Source organism: Phyllobates terribilis, unplaced genomic scaffold (genome assembly GCF_046119375.1).
Source record: "Phyllobates terribilis strain yellow unplaced genomic scaffold, ASM4611937v1 Scaffold_40__1_contigs__length_11209783, whole genome shotgun sequence".
NCBI classification, from domain to species: domain Eukaryota; kingdom Metazoa; phylum Chordata; class Amphibia; order Anura; family Dendrobatidae; genus Phyllobates; species Phyllobates terribilis.
Window position 1 is genome coordinate 8,011,669 of NW_027362800.1, and position 14,368 is coordinate 8,026,036.

General features: G+C 44.0%; 6 non-coding genes and 1 pseudogene across 6 annotated transcripts; all 7 read right to left on the reverse strand.

Moving 5' to 3' along the window:
• Positions 1 to 111: 111 nt before the first annotated feature.
• On the reverse strand, positions 112 to 302 carry LOC141189416 (U2 spliceosomal RNA). Its single transcript, XR_012263476.1, has one exon. It is a non-coding gene; the product is annotated as a U2 spliceosomal RNA (small nuclear RNA).
• A 1,125-nt stretch (positions 303 to 1,427) lies between these two features.
• Positions 1,428 to 1,618, reverse strand: LOC141189418 (U2 spliceosomal RNA). Its single transcript, XR_012263478.1, has one exon. It is a non-coding gene; the product is annotated as a U2 spliceosomal RNA (small nuclear RNA).
• A 1,122-nt stretch (positions 1,619 to 2,740) lies between these two features.
• On the reverse strand, positions 2,741 to 2,916 carry LOC141185747 (U2 spliceosomal RNA; annotated as a pseudogene).
• Positions 2,917 to 9,152: 6,236 nt separating this feature from the next.
• LOC141189419 (U2 spliceosomal RNA) lies at positions 9,153 to 9,343 on the reverse strand. Its single transcript, XR_012263479.1, has one exon. It is a non-coding gene; the product is annotated as a U2 spliceosomal RNA (small nuclear RNA).
• A 1,124-nt stretch (positions 9,344 to 10,467) lies between these two features.
• On the reverse strand, positions 10,468 to 10,658 carry LOC141185174 (U2 spliceosomal RNA). Its single transcript, XR_012259861.1, has one exon. It is a non-coding gene; the product is annotated as a U2 spliceosomal RNA (small nuclear RNA).
• A 1,121-nt stretch (positions 10,659 to 11,779) lies between these two features.
• LOC141189420 (U2 spliceosomal RNA) lies at positions 11,780 to 11,970 on the reverse strand. Its single transcript, XR_012263480.1, has one exon. It is a non-coding gene; the product is annotated as a U2 spliceosomal RNA (small nuclear RNA).
• A 1,122-nt stretch (positions 11,971 to 13,092) lies between these two features.
• Positions 13,093 to 13,283, reverse strand: LOC141185175 (U2 spliceosomal RNA). The gene has a single exon (XR_012259862.1). It is a non-coding gene; the product is annotated as a U2 spliceosomal RNA (small nuclear RNA).
• Between the last annotated feature and the right edge of the window lie 1,085 nt (positions 13,284 to 14,368).

The window sequence follows — 14,368 nt, forward strand, 5'->3', positions numbered from 1 at the left end:
TGAGGAGAAGAAAAGCAAAGCCAAAGAGTCCATCCCAAAATCCGACAAACAAGCAAAATGAACAAAAAGCATTGAATTCAATTCTTTCTGATTTTAGAAACTGCATTAAAGAAGGGGTGCACCGGTCCTGGAGATACTGCAATACCAGGTCAATGCGTGGAGTGGACAGAGCAAGCTCTTTTTCCATCTCCCTGTTCTAAAAATCCATTTAATATATGGTCCCCAGATAGGGGACGTATCAGATATTAAACTGATAAGAACAGATACTACACTTGATCTTAGCCAAAAGGCCGAGAAGCGATAACCAGAATTGGTTTCCGACTACGGTGCCACCCAAGGATTCTGAAAAGTCCATTTGTGGAGATGGCCACCTGGACTCCCGTTAAGAAGACATGCTGTCAACCTCTAGATCCCTCACATGCCTGCACTTTTCGGCTTGCTGCTGCTGCAATCCACGCGTTTTAGATCTGCATAACTCCACCTCTTTTAGCACAGTACCCTCAACCCCCGGCTGTTCCCACCCGCCTCAACACCGTTGGAAGGGAGGAGAACCAATTAAGGCGGGGGGGGGGGGGGGTGGAACGAGCATTTGTCTACCCTTAGCAGGAGGGTTGCTGATTAATTACCTCTCCTGCTGCTGCTGCTGCTGGCTGTCCAGCAGCAGACTGAAGGTGGCTGCTGCTGTGCGCAGGTATATAAAGGCTCAGAGCCTATTATGACACGCGCAGCCAGCGTTCCATTGCCACATTCCGTCTACTGCAGGCGGGATACCTGGATGGCTGAATGTCACTGAGAAGTTCACAGAGACCGCCATAAGCAACAGTTTAAAAGAATGCCACAGACTAATCAACCAAACTTTTTGGGTTGGTTTCTCTTTTATAGTCTGCAGGCATTAAATGAAAGAAGTCAGTGTTCCAGCAGAGGGAGACAACGTTTCAGAAAAGGCATTGTAGCAAACCAAAAAAGAAATTTTAAGCGCAGCAGAGTAACCAGCTCACATACCTGTTAGCTCAGGTGAGTTTAAAAGGCTGCTGTTGATAACAAGGGCATTTGCTAAATAGATGGTGTGTGTGCAACAATATACTGAAAGGTCAATTATATTGTGCAGCTTATCTCACCACCTGTAGTTATTTAGGTGAAAGCTCCAAAATGCTTGCCTAATATGTCTGTTTATCCAAAAGGAAGTATAGAGGGAGAGCTAGATAGATAGCATTGCATTACATTACATTACATGGCAATGCAATGCACAGTTGCTGAAGTTGAACCAAAATGAGCTTGTCATCTGGCTTCTGCAACTTTTAACATGAAAAATCCAATGAGGAGAAGAAAAGCAAAGCCAAAGAGTCCATCCCAAAATCCGACAAACAAGCAAAATGAACAAAAAGCATTGAATTCAATTCTTTCTGATTTTAGAAACTGCATTAAAGAAGGGGTGCACCGGTCCTGGAGATACTGCAATACCAGGTCAATGCGTGGAGTGGACAGAGCAAGCTCTTTTTCCATCTCCCTGTTCTAAAAATCCATTTAATATATGGTCCCCAGATAGGGGACGTATCAGATATTAAACTGATAAGAACAGATACTACACTTGATCTTAGCCAAAAGGCCGAGAAGCGATAACCAGAATTGGTTTCCGACTACGGTGCCACCCAAGGATTCTGAAAAGTCCATTTGTGGAGATGGCCACCTGGACTCCCGTTAAGAAGACATGCTGTCAACCTCTAGATCCCTCACATGCCTGCACTTTTCGGCTTGCTGCTGCTGCAATCCACGCGTTTTAGATCTGCATAACTCCACCTCTTTTAGCACAGTACCCTCAACCCCCGGCTGTTCCCACCCGCCTCAACACCGTTGGAAGGGAGGAGAACCAATTAAGGCGGGGGGGGGGGGTGGAACGAGCAGCTGTCTACCCTTAGCAGGAGGGTTGCTGATTAATTACCTCTCCTGCTGCTGCTGCTGCTGGCTGTCCAGCAGCAGACTGAAGGTGGCTGCTGCTGTGCGCAGGTATATAAAGGCTCAGAGCCTATTATGACACGCGCAGCCAGCGTTCCATTGCCACATTCCGTCTACTGCAGTCGGGATACCTGGATGCCTAAATGTCACTGAGAAGCTCACAGAGACCGCCATAAGCAACAGTTTAAAAGAATGCCACAGACTAATCAACCAAACTTTTTGGGTTGGTTTCTCTTTTATAGTCTGCAGGCATTAAATGAAAGAAGTCAGTGTTCCAGCAGAGGGAGACAACGTTTCAGAAAAGGCATTGTAGCAAACCAAAAAAGAAATTTTAAGCGCAGCAGAGTAACCAGCTCACATACCTGTTAGCTCAGGTGAGTTTAAAAGGCTGCTGTTGATAACAAGGGCATTTGCTAAATAGATGGTGTGTGTGCAACAATATACTGAAAGGTCAATTATATTGTGCAGCTTATCTCACCACCTGTAGTTATTTAGGTGAAAGCTCCAAAATGCTTGCCTAATATGTCTGTTTATCCAAAAGGAAGTATAGAGGGAGAGCTAGATAGATAGCATTGCATTACATTACATTACATGGCAATGCAATGCACAGTTGCTGAAGTTGAACCAAAATGAGCTTGTCATCTGGCTTCTGCAACTTTTAACATGAAAAATCCCATGAGGAGAAGAAAAGCAAAGCCAAAGAGTCCATCCCAAAATCCGACAAACAAGCAAAATGAACAAAAAGCATTGAATTCAATTCTTTCTGATTTTAGAAACTGCATTAAAGAAGGGGTGCACCGGTCCTGGAGATACTGCAATACCAGGTCAATGCGTGGAGTGGACAGAGCAAGCTCTTTTTCCATCTCCCTGTTCTAAAAATCCATTTAATATATGGTCCCCAGATAGGGGACGTATCAGATATTAAACTGATAAGAACAGATTTTGCGTTTATATTTAAAATATCGTAGTCTTTATCTTTTCTTCAGAGCTTTAAAATAACATCTTCCATAGGTGATAGTTCCATATACTCAGGGCTCTTTTCTTTCCAAGCTTCTTCATATCCATTAGGTAGTACATATAAATTTCACTTAATGCCAGTCTTATACAATCCTTGACTTCTATATAGTCTCTTTTAAACAACAATATGTTTCTGGTCTTCCATAGAGCACTTTTAACACAACTCAAAGTGCACCATAAAACTCTCTCTTTTTCTTTCGTCATGTTTGGTAAAATCCCATATAAAACCACTTCATGGCTTAAAAAATTAAGACCAGATAAAAATTTTAAAAGCTCACCACAGTCTTTCCACACTTGCTGTGCAAAATCACAATTCCAAATAAGGTGCATAGTAGTCTCATCATTATTGCACTGATGCCTCGGGCAGGTTTGTATAGTGCTCAGTCTTCTTTTATACTGGAAATCACGAGTCGGTAAACATTCCTGCACAATCATCCAAGCTAAGTCTTTATGTTGATTCATCAGGTAAGGTGCATTTGTTAAATTCCATATTTTAGTGACTCTGCTATATGAATAATGGCTTATGGGCGTCAAAGTTTCTTTCTTTTTTAATTGCTGCAGCAGCTTCCTTGCATTCTTCAATGTCTCCATCTCAAAAGAATCTAGGCCATATAATCTGATAACTTTCTCCAGGATGGCATATTGTTGTGGAGGTGATAACAACACTGGGCTTGTTAAAGAAATGGATATCCACTTTCGCCTCCTAAAAATGTGGCCAGCTGCATATCTTAAAAAATGTGCCCAAGGGCTTGAAGCAAACATATATTTAAAACAGAGGCTAAAAAACTTGGAGTATAAAAACAGTTTGACGTTGGGAACATCCTTACCACCAAGGTGGTGCATCTTGTACATTGTTTCTCTCTTCACCTTTTCGAACTTAGAGTTCCACACAAATTCAAACAGCATTCTCTGTAATCTTCTCGCTGTAAGGTCACTTGGGGGATAAACATAACTGAGATATAACATGACAGGAAGCAGAAGGGCCTTAATAATTAAAACTTTACCTTCGATTGTTAATTTTCTTAATTTCCAAAAGTCAATCTTCTTTTGTATTTTGTCCCTTACTCCATCCCAGCTCTTCATTCCATCATTCTGTCGATCAAAAATCACGCCCAGAATTTTAATCTTCTCTGACTGCATCGGGAGATCAGGGATGGACACATCCGCCCAATTGCCACGGACAAAACAATCACATTTCTCAATGTTTAACTTAAAACCTGAGGCTTCACAAAAAAAATTGGTCGTTCTTATAGCTCTCCTGAGAGCGGCAGGTGATGAACAAAAAATAGTAATATCATCCATGTAGCCCATTACCTTCACATCTCTTCCATGTCCTCCAGGGATAGGGACACCTTTAATCACTTTATCCTCTCGTAGCATAGATAAAAGAGGCTCTATTGCACATATAAATAGCACTGGGGACAAAGGGCAGCCTTGCTTCACACCTGAATGCAAAAACACTTCATTAGACAAAAATCCATTGATTAAAATTTTACTAAAAGAGTTCTTATATAAAAGTGCCACTTGCTTGATAAAAATTTCAGGGAAGCCCATTTTTTTTAAAACCAACCATAAAAAACAATGAGAGACACGATCAAAAGCCTTTTGAAAATCCAACGATAAAATTGCTAAGTCTTGCTTCCTGGATTGCTGGTACCATATGACATCGCGGATGGTATTGAGATGCTCCGCAACTCCTCTTCCTGGCACCCCACATACCTGGTCTTCATAAATAACTTTGGATAAAACTTTTTTAAAACGGTTCACTAAAATTTTGGACATCAACTTGTAATCAACATTCAACAGTGTGATTGGTCTCCAGTTTGCCAGATGGGATTTGGCTCCTTTTTTAAAAATCAGGGAGACCAGACCACTTCTCCAAGATATAGGCAGGATATCACACTTAAAAGCTTCTTTGATTACTAAAAACAAGTCGGGTTTTAAAAAATTCCAAAATTCACGATAAAATTCAACAGGCAAACCGTCAGAACCAGGGGTTTTCCCATAGGAAAAACTTTTGATAGCAGCATCTACTTCCGACAAGGTGACTTCAGTGCATAACAATTCTTGGTCTTCGCGGCTCAGACTATTTTTTAATGAATTAAGGGCATCTTCAGTAAAAGACTGGTCTATAGTTTTCTCATTAAAAAGCTGCTGATAAAACTGGTGAGCTTGGTTGAGCATACCTTCAGTTGTAGTTTCACCCTCTAATTCTGTTATCATTTCCTTAGCAGCAACTACTTTTTTAAAAAAAAATCTTGAGCACTTTTCATTTTTCTCCATCACTTCAATTTTTGAGTTATAAATTATTTCCTTACCCTTCGACTCTATACTCTTTTTAATTTCTTTTTTTGTTGCTTCAATTAAATCGTCCATTTCAAGTCCCACATCTCTTAGTTGATAACAGGTCTGCAATTTAGTAATAAGCCTTTTATGCCAAGCGGACTTTTCTCTTGCATTGGCTATGCTGACCTTGATAAAAAAACTTTTTATCTTCATCTTGCTGTATTCCCACCATTCTAGCAGAGTTAAAAATTTTTGTTGTTTTGTTCTTAAATAATTAAAAAACGCTTTAAAATCTGTTCTTACCTTAGGATCTTGTAACAATGTTGTATTTAGCCTCCAAACTCCTCTTGCCTTGACAAGCCCAGGTAATTCTAACTCTGATAGCAACATCTTATGATCTGAAAAAATGTTTGGGATTAAGACAACAGATTTGACATTCACATATTGGGACATGAAAATAAAATCAATACGAGATTTAGAAGAAGAGTTCTCCCAAGTATAACCGGGATCATTACTACGGATCTCTTTCCAGGAGTCTCTAAGAAAAAAATCAGTTAACAAATCCTTTAGTTGTTTCTCTGTTTTGTCTTTTTTAGGAACGGTGGAACTCCCGCTTCTCCCTTCACCAGGCAAGACACAATTGAAATCCCCACAGAACATCAGAGGCGATGAACCAGGTAGGTAATATTGCACATCTTCAAACAACTGATGTCTCTCTTCCTTCACCGGAGAAGCATAAATGTTCAAAAGTCTAAAGTCCACACCTTTAAAACTAATATTTAAGAAAAGAGCACGTCCAGAAGAAATGTCCACAAAAGAGTTGATTTTAAAGTCATGCGACCTAAACAGCACTCCAATGCCAGAGGAACGATTTTCATTATCTCCGGACCAGATAGAGGGCCCATGAGGTCAATCTTTTCTTAAATCTGCATAATTCATATCAAAGTCAATGTTACATTCTTGCAAACAAAAGACATCACAGTCCACTGTTGACAGGTAGGAAAACAAAGCAGCCCTTCTTGTAGAGCCCCTTATACTCCTCACATTGAGCGAGGCTACTTTAATTGATGAGGTCATGATAGGATAGTTCAGGTCACACTACTGTCAGAATCAGACATAAAGCCCACCGATGTTAACGGGCTCTGCACTTCTGAGTCCGAAAAAGAAATGTTTATAGGGTCTGAAGGCCTTGGCTCCTCAGGAGGGGCAGCGGGAGCCATTGGCTTGTATTGCAGAAGACTTGGTTTTAATGGACACTTCTTGGAAGTCTCCCTGGCCACATTCTCATCAGACCTATCATCTGTTTTCCTTTTCCTACGAGTTTCCAGCTCCATTGCTTCTTCCTCCGAGCTAAATGTCCCGATTTCAGCAGAGGGACTCCCCTCCACCACCATATCACCCGGATCAGAATCAGCAGCCCAGTCCTTAGATGAAGCTTCCCTCCTCTCAGGACGGACAGGTTTCTCAGCTGGAGGTTTCTGCATAGACGTGGGCTTATGCGCAGCAGGAATAGGAGAACTGGCAGGTTTTCCCTGTGCAGCAGGCACTGAAGTGCTTGTGGACCCGCCTACAGGGGGTTGTGTTCGCACAGTAGATACAGGAACACCGGTGGGACCCCCCTTAGCAGCAGGAGCAGGAGGGTTGGTTGGCTTCCTCTGTGCAGCAGGTGCAGACGTACCACCTGATGTACTAGCAGGCTTGGTCTGTGGAGCAGGTACTGGAGAGCTAGAAGACTGCCCCCGCGCTGTAGACGCACCCGCAGGAGCAGGAACAGCAGAGGGTTGCCTCTGCCCCCCGGGAGCAGATGGAGGCACACGGGCAGGTTGCTTTGCCAGCGTTTCAGCATAGGTTTCCGCCTTTTTCTTCAAAGGACACTCCCGGAAGGAGTGACCTGGGACCCGGCAGATGTTGCACACCATCTCATTGGTACAGTCCATTGTGGCATGTCCATGCTTGTAGCACTTCTTACAGATTGCCACCTCCTCCTTGCAGTTCTCATAAGTGTGACCGAAACACATGCATTTCCGGCAGAAGAGGGGCATGTCCGGGTAGAAGAGGCGCCCCCGCTCCCTACCGATCAGGAAACTTGACGGAGGATGACGCTGACCACCAATGCCATTTGGATCTTCACAAAATTTAACAAAAAATTTATGCTTTCCCGTCCAGAGGTTTTCCTCATTCATGACCTTGTGGGAATACCGCAGTTCTGGGAAATAGTTTTGAAGAAAGCAAATAATATTAACTAAGGGAACATGAGGGTTGCTCATCTGAACCACGAGCGGCTTCTCTCCACCGGAGTAAAGGATGACAAAGGTGAGTCCTTTAAGATCCTCATCTGAAAGGTGCAGGTGAATCTGGCGGAAGAGGTTCTGGCACGCATACTCCGACTCCAGAGTCAAAGTGAAGGAACCGGGGCGATCTTGAAGGGCCAGGATGTCTTCCCTCTTTACTCCTAGGATCTCCAGCAGCACTCTCCTCACGAAAAACTTCAAGGTCATCTTCTCCTTGGATGCATCGTCCACTTCGATCTTGAAAGAGTTCTTGATGCGAAGGTCACCAGCTCTGGCATAGCGCACTGCGGCCGCTACTGCTGATGCCATCTTCAAAAGGTAGATAGGGTCGATCGCCTTCTTGGTTTCTTTGCGTATCTGCCCCCTAAAGCAGCATGAGGCTTAAGACGGCTTTTACACCGCCGATGCCTCAAGGCCAAGGGCACGATTGGCTTAGAATCCTTCTGGCAAGATGTGGTATCTTAGCCAAAAGGCCGAGAAGCGATAACCAGAATTGGTTTCCGACTACGGTGCCACCCAAGGATTCTGAAAAGTCCATTTGTGGAGATGGCCACCTGGACTCCCGTTAAGAAGACATGCTGTCAACCTCTAGATCCCTCACATGCCTGCACTTTTCGGCTTGCTGCTGCTGCAATCCACGCGTTTTAGATCTGCATAACTCCACCTCTTTTAGCACAGTACCCTCAACCCCCGGCTGTTCCCACCCGCCTCAACACCGTTGGAAGGGAGGAGAACCAATTAAGGCGGGGGGGGGGTGGAACGAGCAGCTGTCTACCCTTAGCAGGAGGGTTGCTGATTAATTACCTCTCCTGCTGCTGCTGCTGCTGGCTGTCCAGCAGCAGACTGAAGGTGGCTGCTGCTGTGCGCAGGTATATAAAGGCTCAGAGCCTATTATGACACGCGCAGCCAGCGTTCCATTGCCACATTCTGTCTACTGCAGGCGGGATACCTGGATGGCTGAATGTCACTGAGAAGCTCACAGAGACCGCCATAAGCAACAGTTTAAAAGAATGCCACAGACTAATCAACCAAACTTTTTGGGTTGGTTTCTCTTTCATAGTCTGCAGGCATTAAATGAAAGAAGTCAGTGTTCCAGCAGAGGGAGACAACGTTTCAGAAAAGGCATTGTAGCAAACCAAACAAGAAATTTTAAGCGCAGCAGAGTAACCAGCTCACATACCTGTTAGCTCAGGTGAGTTTAAAAGGCTGCTGTTGATAACAAGGGCATTTGCTAAATAGATGGTGTGTGTGCAACAATATACTGAAAGGTCAATTATATTGTGCAGCTTATCTCACCACCTGTAGTTATTTAGGTGAAAGCTCCAAAATGCTTGCCTAATATGTCTGTTTATCCAAAAGGAAGTATAGAGGGAGAGCTAGATAGATAGCATTGCATTACATTACATTACATGGCAATGCAATGCACAGTTGCTGAAGTTGAACCAAAATGAGCTTGTCATCTGGCTTCTGCAACTTTTAACATGAAAAATCCAATGAGGAGAAGAAAAGCAAAGCCAAAGAGTCCATCCCAAAATCCGACAAACAAGCAAAATGAACAAAAAGCATTGAATTCAATTCTTTCTGATTTTAGAAACTGCATTAAAGAAGGGGTGCACCGGTCCTGGAGATACTGCAATACCAGGTCAATGCGTGGAGTGGACAGAGCAAGCTCTTTTTCCATCTCCCTGTTCTAAAAATCCATTTAATATATGGTCCCCAGATAGGGGACGTATCAGATATTAAACTGATAAGAACAGATACTACACTTGATCTTAGCCAAAAGGCCGAGAAGCGATAACCAGAATTGGTTTCCGACTACGGTGCCACCCAAGGATTCTGAAAAGTCCATTTGTGGAGATGGCCACCTGGACTCCCGTTAAGAAGACATGCTGTCAACCTCTAGATCCCTCACATGCCTGCACTTTTCGGCTTGCTGCTGCTGCAATCCACGCGTTTTAGATCTGCATAACTCCACCTCTTTTAGCACAGTACCCTCAACCCCCGGCTGTTCCCACCCGCCTCAACACCGTTGGAAGGGAGGAGAACCAATTAAGGCGGGGGGGGGGGGGGTGGAACGAGCAGCTGTCTACCCTTAGCAGGAGGGTTGCTGATTAATTACCTCTCCTGCTGCTGCTGCTGCTGGCTGTCCAGCAGCAGACTGAAGGTGGCTGCTGCTGTGCGCAGGTATATAAAGGCTCAGAGCCCATTATGACACGCGCAGCCAGCGTTCCATTGCCACATTCCGTCTACTGCAGGCGGGATACCTGGATGGCTGAATGTCACTGAGAAGCTCATAGAGACCGCCATAAGCAACAGTTTAAAAGAATGCCACAGACTAATCAACCAAACTTTTTGGGTTGGTTTCTCTTTTATAGTCTGCAGGCATTAAATGAAAGAAGTCAGTGTTCCAGCAGAGGGAGACAACGTTTCAGAAAAGGCATTGTAGCAAACCAAAAAAGAAATTTTAAGCGCAGCAGAGTAACCAGCTCACATACCTGTTAGCTCAGGTGAGTTTAAAAGGCTGCTGTTGATAACAAGGGCATTTGCTAAATAGATGGTGTGTGTGCAACAATATACTGAAAGGTCAATTATATTGTGCAGCTTATCTCACCACCTGTAGTTATTTAGGTGAAAGCTCCAAAATGCTTGCCTAATATGTCTGTTTATCCAAAAGGAAGTATAGAGGGAGAGCTAGATAGATAGCATTGCATTACATTACATTACATGGCAATGCAATGCACAGTTGCTGAAGTTGAACCAAAATGAGCTTGTCATCTGGCTTCTGCAACTTTTAACATGAAAAATCCAATGAGGAGAAGAAAAGCAAAGCCAAAGAGTCCATCCCAAAATCCGACAAACAAGCAAAATGAACAAAAAGCATTGAATTCAATTCTTTCTGATTTTAAAAACTGCATTAAAGAAGGGGTGCACCGGTCCTGGAGATACTGCAATACCAGGTCAATGCGTGGAGTGGACAGAGCAAGCTCTTTTTCCATCTGCCTGTTCTAAAAATCCATTTAATATATGGTCCCCAGATAGGGGACGTATCAGATATTAAACTGATAAGAACAGATACTACACTTGATCTTAGCCAAAAGGCCGAGAAGCGATAACCAGAATTGGTTTCCGACTACGGTGCCACCCAAGGATTCTGAAAAGTCCATTTGTGGAGATGGCCACCTGGACTCCCGTTAAGAAGACATGCTGTCAACCTCTAGATCCCTCACATGCCTGCACTTTTCGGCTTGCTGCTGCTGCAATCCACGCGTTTTAGATCTGCATAACTCCACCTCTTTTAGCACAGTACCCTCAACCCCCGGCTGTTCCCACCCGCCTCAACACCGTTGGAAGGGAGGAGAACCAATTAAGGCGGGGGGGGGGGTGGAACGAGCAGCTGTCTACCCTTAGCAGGAGGGTTGCTGATTAATTACCTCTCCTGCTGCTGCTGCTGCTGGCTGTCCAGCAGCAGACTGAAGGTGGCTGCTGCTGTGCGCAGGTATATAAAGGCTCAGAGGCTATTATGACACGCGCAGCCAGCGTTCCATTGCCACATTCCGTCTACTGCAGGCGGGATACCTGGATGGCTGAATGTCACTGAGAAGCTCACAGAGACCGCCATAAGCAACAGTTTAAAAGAATGCCACAGACTAATCAACCAAACTTTTTGGGTTGGTTTCTCTTTTATAGTCTGCAGGCATTAAATGAAAGAAGTCAGTGTTCCAGCAGAGGGAGACAACGTTTCAGAAAAGGCATTGTAGCAAACCAAAAAAGAAATTTTAAGCGCAGCAGAGTAACCAGCTCACATACCTGTTAGCTCAGGTGAGTTTAAAAGGCTGCTGTTGATAACAAGGGCATTTGCTAAATAGATGGTGTGTGTGCAACAATATACTGAAAGGTCAATTATATTGTGCAGCTTATCTCACCACCTGTAGTTATTTAGGTGAAAGCTCCAAAATGCTTGCCTAATATGTCTGTTTATCCAAAAGGAAGTATAGAGGGAGAGCTAGATAGATAGCATTGCATTACATTACATTACATGGCAATGCAATGCACAGTTGCTGAAGTTGAACCAAAATGAGCTTGTCATCTGGCTTCTGCAACTTTTAACATGAAAAATCCAATGAGGAGAAGAAAAGCAAAGCCAAAGAGTCCATCCCAAAATCCGACAAACAAGCAAAATGAACAAAAAGCATTGAATTCAATTCTTTCTGATTTTAGAAACTGCATTAAAGAAGGGGTGCACCGGTCCTGGAGATACTGCAATACCAGGTCAATGCGTGGAGTGGACAGAGCAAGCTCTTTTTCCATCTCCCTGTTCTAAAAATCCATTTAATATATGGTCCCCAGATAGGGGACGTATCAGATATTAAACTGATAAGAACAGATACTACACTTGATCTTAGCCAAAAGGCCGAGAAGCGATAACCAGAATTGGTTTCCGACTACGGTGCCACCCAAGGATTCTGAAAAGTCCATTTGTGGAGATGGCCACCTGGACTCCCGTTAAGAAGACATGCTGTCAACCTCTAGATCCCTCACATGCCTGCACTTTTCGGCTTGCTGCTGCTGCAATCCACGCGTTTTAGATCTGCATAACTCCACCTCTTTTAGCACAGTACCCTCAACCCCCGGCTGTTCCCACCCGCCTCAACACCGTTGGAAGGGAGGAGAACCAATTAAGGCGGGGGGGGGGGGTGGAACGAGCAGCTGTCTACCCTTAGCAGGAGGGTTGCTGATTAATTACCTCTCCTGCTGCTGCTGCTGCTGGCTGTCCAGCAGCAGACTGAAGGTGGCTGCTGCTGTGCGCAGGTATATAAAGGCTCAGAGCCTATTATGACACGCGCAGCCAGCGTTCCATTGCCACATTCCGTCTACTGCAGGCGGGATACCTGGATGGCTGAATGTCACTGAGAAGCTCACAGAGACCGCCATAAGCAACAGTTTAAAAGAATGCCACAGACTAATCAACCAAACTTTTTGGGTTGGTTTCTCTTTTATAGTCTGCAGGCATTAAATGAAAGAAGTCAGTGTTCCAGCAGAGGGAGACAACGTTTCAGAAAAGGCATTGTAGCAAACCAAAAAAGAAATTTTAAGCGCAGCAGAGTAACCAGCTCACATACCTGTTAGCTCAGGTGAGTTTAAAAGGCTGCTGTTGATAACAAGGGCATTTGCTAAATAGATGGTGTGTGTGCAACAATATACTGAAAGGTCAATTATATTGTGCAGCTTATCTCACCACCTGTAGTTATTTAGGTGAAAGCTCCAAAATGCTTGCCTAATATGTCTGTTTATCCAAAAGGAAGTATAGAGGGAGAGCTAGATAGATAGCATTGCATTACATTACATTACATGGCAATGCAATGCACAGTTGCTGAAGTTGAACCAAAATGAGCTTGTCATCTGGCTTCTGCAACTTTTAACATGAAAAATCCAATGAGGAGAAGAAAAGCAAAGCCAAAGAGTCCATCCCAAAATCCGACAAACAAGCAAAATGAACAAAAAGCATTGAATTCAATTCTTTCTGATTTTAGAAACTGCATTAAAGAAGGGGTGCACCGGTCCTGGAGATACTGCAATACCAGGTCAATGCGTGGAGTGGACAGAGCAAGCTCTTTTTCCATCTGCCTGTTCTAAAAATCCATTTAATATATGGTCCCCAGATAGGGGACGTATCAGATATTAAACTGATAAGAACAGATACTACACTTGATCTTAGCCAAAAGGCCGAGAAGCGATAACCAGAATTGGTTTCCGACTACGGTGCCACCCAAGGATTCTGAAAAGTCCATTTGTGGAGATGGCCACCTGGACTCCCGTTAAGAAGACATGCTGTCAACCTCTAGATCCCTCACATGCCTGCACTTTTCGGCTTGCTGCTGCTGCAATCCACGCGTTTTAGATCTGCATAACTCCACCTCTTTTAGCACAGTACCCTCAACCCCCGGCTGTTCCCACCCGCCTCAACACCGTTGGAAGGGAGGAGAACCAATTAAGGCGGGGGGGGGGTGGAACGAGCAGCTGTCTACCCTTAGCAGGAGGGTTGCTGATTAATTACCTCTCCTGCTGCTGCTGCTGCTGGCTGTCCAGCAGCAGACTGAAGGTGGCTGCTGCTGTGCGCAGGTATAGAAAGGCTCAGAGGCTATTATGACACGCGCAGCCAGCGTTCCATTGCCACATTCCGTCTACTGCAGGCGGGATACCTGGATGGCTGAATGTCACTGAGAAGCTCACAGAGACCGCCATAAGCAACAGTTTAAAAGAATGCCACAGACTAATCAACCAAACTTTTTGGGTTGGTTTCTCTTTTATAGTCTGCAGGCATTAAATGAAAGAAGTCAGTGTTCCAGCAGAGGGAGACAACGTTTCAGAAAAGGCATTGTAGCAAACCAAAAAAGAAATTTTAAGCGCAGCAGAGTAACCAGCTCACATACCTGTTAGCTCAGGTGAGTTTAAAAGGCTGCTGTTGATAACAAGGGCATTTGCTAAATAGATGGTGTGTGTGCAACAATATACTGAAAGGTCAATTATATTGTGCAGCTTATCTCACCACCTGTAGTTATTTAGGTGAAAGCTCCAAAATGCTTGCCTAATATGTCTGTTTATCCAAAAGGAAGTATAGAGGGAGAGCTAGATAGATAGCATTGCATTACATTACATTACATGGCAATGCAATGCACAGTTGCTGAAGTTGAACCAAAATGAGCTTGTCATCTGGCTTCTGCAACTTTTAACATGAAAAATCCAATGAGGAGAAGAAAAGCAAAGCCAAAGAGTCCATCCCAAAATCCGACAAACAAGCAAAATGAACAAAAAGCATTGAA